This window comes from Corvus brachyrhynchos, unplaced genomic scaffold (genome assembly GCF_000691975.1).
Source record: "Corvus brachyrhynchos isolate BGI_N302 unplaced genomic scaffold, ASM69197v1 scaffold27, whole genome shotgun sequence".
Classification (NCBI taxonomy): domain Eukaryota; kingdom Metazoa; phylum Chordata; class Aves; order Passeriformes; family Corvidae; genus Corvus; species Corvus brachyrhynchos.
In genome coordinates this window covers 2549645-2554334 of record NW_008239139.1, presented here as the reverse complement: position 1 = coordinate 2554334, position 4690 = coordinate 2549645, and positions in this window count along the sequence as shown.

The window sequence follows — 4690 nt, the reverse complement described above, 5'->3', positions numbered from 1 at the left end:
CTGCACAACCTGGAGCTGAACTCCAGTAGCAGTGAGAAAAAAAGAAAGCTTCACAAATAATTTTTCCTATCCTTTATTTTATAACTAAACAAGCATGGCACCTGAGTAATCCAAGAATGGTCCCTATAGAAAAGGAGTTACACAGATGAATAGGGTGAAGATACTGGTTATGTGACAATTCTCAACTGTGACTATTATAAAAGCAGAGCTGATAAGAGAAAGAGAGGCATAAGAAAAAAAAAGGAATAAAAAAGGAGATAGAAAACAATAGACTTAATGGAACAGAAATGCTGGGAAGATAAGAAGTCAGAATGAAATTGGGAGATGAAAGAAAAGAAGATAACAATGAAGGAAGGTGCTAGAAAAGCATTTCTCACAATTTCTGAAAGCAGGGGTGTATTTGGTCTCATCTGTCTCTCTATGACCTCCAGTGGGTCCAGACACCAGGTAAAGTATTTTTGGTCTTGTAACAGCAGCAAGAATCTTCATTAGTGAGTTTATTAGTCATACAGGTACGTAACTGTACAAAACCAATAGTAATGAGAGTAAAAAAAATACAAGTAAATAAAATCTCAGGCATGGGAGACTCAAGCTGCTTGCCTGAAGAGCTGAAGAGAGAAGCTATTTCAGCCCCAGAGTACTAAATCCAGGAGCGTAAAATGAATTAATTACAGCAAGATCTCCCTAGCCATAATTTTGTCTCTAATGTACAAGGTCACTGCCTAATCCTGCTCTGGGAGAGCAAACCAAATCCTCACTTCACCCATATTCATACAGTAAGATGATTTCTGATGCAGAGCAGCTGGCTTTAAAATAAGCCTTCAACATATCTGGAAATCCCCTGTGAGCTTCCTATAAAACATGACCTCTTTGAACCACAGTGGCCTTTCTTGTGCTTAAAGATCCAAAGTTTCTCAGCTGAGACATGTTATCATTTACACACTTGTCTGCTCCTATCTTTATTCTGTGAACTGTGATGGGGTTTTGCTCAGTAATAAAAATAAAGCCAGGAGCCAGGACCTTGGAGTGATGATCAATAAGTAAATATCACCCCTTACTTCATAGTAGGACACCCTCAAGGAATGGAAAGGTTTGGACTTTTGAATTTGTGCTCCTGGTCAAAACAATGCATGCAAATTCTTGAGCTTCATCAAAATTGTAAAATAACTACTTGATTTTTCTGATGAAAAAACTCAGAGCTGCAGTTTCACAACCAATTAAAATAACAAAACTAATGAAACAGAAAGATGCTAATTGCATGTCATAAAAGTGCCTGTCTCCAGATGCATTTTACATTGCCTATTTCCTCTCTATAAAAATGTACATACTTATCTCTTTTCACTAAGCACAAAATGAGAAACAAACTTCATGCTTATCTGGAAATAAATATTAAAACTAAATATCAGCTTTATTGGATGCAAATTTATTTATCTTTTTCATCTCAAGGGACTTTTAAATGAAGGGACATTCAGCCAAGAGTCAGTGAAGGCAAAAGGATCATTGATCAGTTGAGCTTTCCGTGGGTCTCCAACTTGATCCTAATATCTATGTACCCCCTAGGCATTTGTGTGTCTAGCAGCATAACATTATGACAAAGAATCTTGGTTTATTTTCACATTAGAAAAAATAGAACAAATACTTTCTACTGAATTTTTTTCAACATTTTTCAGCTGTTGAGGAGAGAAACATTATGAAAAAGGTGTCTGTACGACATTAGGACAGTGAACATTATGCAAAAAGGAAAAGGAAACTCCCACCAGTGTTTTACAGTCAATTCCAATTACTAAAATTAAAACCTAGACTATTGGTTTTGGCACTTTGTTTTTCCCTCTCCTCATAACTCTTTAATTTTGGTGAGCAGAACAACAACACTGTATTTTGAGAACAGGCTCAAGGCCAAAGTTCCTGACTTTCCATATGGCTGAAACACGGCTGGAGCTGGCTGTGGGTGACCTGTCGGGAACATCTGTGGGGTGCCCTGGGGGATTTCCACATACCTATGGCTCAGAGCTGCCATGTAGCTGTGGGTGAAACACAGACCTTTAATTTTAGAAGTATTAGAATTAGGGCCAGAACTATAATGCATTGATTGATACCTGCTGCTGTCGCTGCACCGACTGCAGTGGAAGATGATGACTCAGGAAAATAAAAATAGAAAAATAAAAACCATAAACTTCTATTTTATACACGCCATGACATCAATATTTTAGAAGTACTGAATAAATTCCTAAGATGCATTGCTCCTGGGCTGAGTGAGGCTTATAGCTAACTTTTTATAATTAAATCCTTTATTCTAAATGTGCAGCAAACCAATTCACTCATGCTGGGGAGGGAAAACCAGGTCTCTGTAACTCACTCTCACTGTTACAGCATTTAGGCCTAGGTGTATATCTTGCACTATTATTTACAGGTCTGTTTCTTTTGCCACTATGAGCTCCCAGTTCCAAACCAACTGCTGCTGGGAGACCCCACAGCATGACTTCCTCCCATTATTTACCAGAAACCCACCTAGTCAGTGTAGAAATTCAAGCTAATCAGTTAAGGAGTCTCCAGTTCAGGGGATCACAGGAAAGCCAGGAGAGAAAGTGATCTTGAGAGTGCAAGGCTGATGGAGGAATTCTTCAGGATGAAGTTTAGGAATAAAGGGAAGGCAAGCGAGTGCTTGCCCTTGCAGCTGCATGCCAAGCAATTTCCATCCAAAATCCTTTCTACCTTCTCTTCCTGCAGCCCAAGTTTCTTGTTCCTCCATACCTGAGATAAGCTTGCTTGCTGCTGCATGCACCACTGAGGTCATAGCAGAAAATTAAGAATCTCTGATGAGAGCGCAGAACTAATTGAACTGTTATCTTTGAGCATCTCAGCCCATTCTTCCCTAGATTTACATCAGTGTGTTGCAGCCAAGTTATTGAAATACAGATTATCAAAAGACTGCTCCCTTTGTGTTTATGCATCGCTGAATCACACAGAAATACAAAGCAGCTGCCATTGCCAGTGCTGTAGGAACTGCACTTGCTAAAGCTTTCTGGAAAAGGGAAAAACCAGAAATCTTTCTGTCCCCTCCATCCATAAAATGGGGACAAAGGTATATTGCAAGAGAGAGCGTGATAAGGATGAAATCTCTGCAAGAACCCATATTAGTCTAATTCTGCTATTTTATCCATCAGAAGAATCTCCTCATAAAAGCTGTCAACTAGAAAGCTGTAACATGAGCCACAGCAGGCAACTGACTGCCCAGAAGTGGCTTTTGTCCATGCATGCATGGATCCTCCTCTTCTGTAGCATTGGGTTTGTTTCTGCAGACCAGCTTCTACACAGTGCTGGCAAGCAGGTCTAGTAAATAACTGTTGCATTTGTAGCATTTATTTCCTAGAACTCCTGAAATAAACATGGTTACTGTCTCAAAACAGGTGGCAGCCTAAAGGGTAGAAAACTGAATCCCTCATTAATTTACATAGTTTTCATTTCTAAACCCTCAGGACAGACTGTGCAACCAGAGATGTGGAAAGGATCCCCAGCAACTCATGGTGTCAGTCATCCCTGGCAGAGAGATCCTACCAATGGAGACAGTGACCTGCTATTTTGGCTTTGGATAGCAGAAACAAAATGAAGTGTTTTAACTCTTTTCCATTATGAAACCTGAAAAAAAGGTACTAAGAGTGAAAACTCGGTGCAGGAAATTACAGCTCTGTTTCTTTGAAAATCCAGCACAGCCTGCTCCTAAAACATCTGACCCTACAATGCTTCAGAGGTGTTGGAAAGTGTATGTGAAACAGGAGGAAATTGTCTGACTGAAGTCAGACACATGGCACAGATGTGTTAACAAATACAGTGTTTCTTGGCTATAATTCAAAATTTTATTCTCGGTCATATTGGCCCTTAAATGACAACTTTAATTTCTTTAGCATGCCAATATTATTCTCACAGACTTTCAGTCAACTTTTTTTTTTTTTTTTTAAATTTTTACAGCCAGTTATTAAGTATAGAGCTTTTAAAATAGCAAGTGGTATAAATTTTTAACAGCACTAAGCTGTAGCTGAATATAAACTAATAAATCTATTATTGTTTACTGCCTTACTTTTATTTCTGTGCAAAAGCCCCAGTCCTCTGACTGGCCCTACGGGTGTACTAAGGCAATCTGAGATCTTAGATACAGCATCAAGCTGTGGATGTGGTCCCACCTAACTCCAACCTTTCTGAGTTCAGCTGAGTTCATAGGCTGTCATTTCTCGATAGGTATTAAGTCATTGCTTTGAATTTAGAATCAAAATAACATCATCAATAAAAAACAGGAAAAAAATAAGTATTCACAATTATTAATGTTAATAAAAAAATGAACCTCAGACTGGACCTAAATTTTGGATATTTGTTTTGATAGGTCTCCTTCAAAGGGTATCTCTGTGAACTAAGGAACTGTTAAAAGAGCTACAGGGAGGAGTAGGTAGTTTATAAAAGCAGACAGGACTTTGCTTTTTTATCAAGAACATGCATGACTGAAAACTGTATTCAAACCCAAAATATTTAACTTCATGGCCAAGGGTAATGTCAAACATTAACCTCTCAGTGATGCGTCCTAATTTTGGAAATTAATTGTTGTCTTCAGTACAGGTATAAAAAATGTAGAGAAATGGTCCAATGTCTTACATGATTAGTCTCTACTGTTTTTTTTATTGTAGGTCTTTCAGTCAGCCAG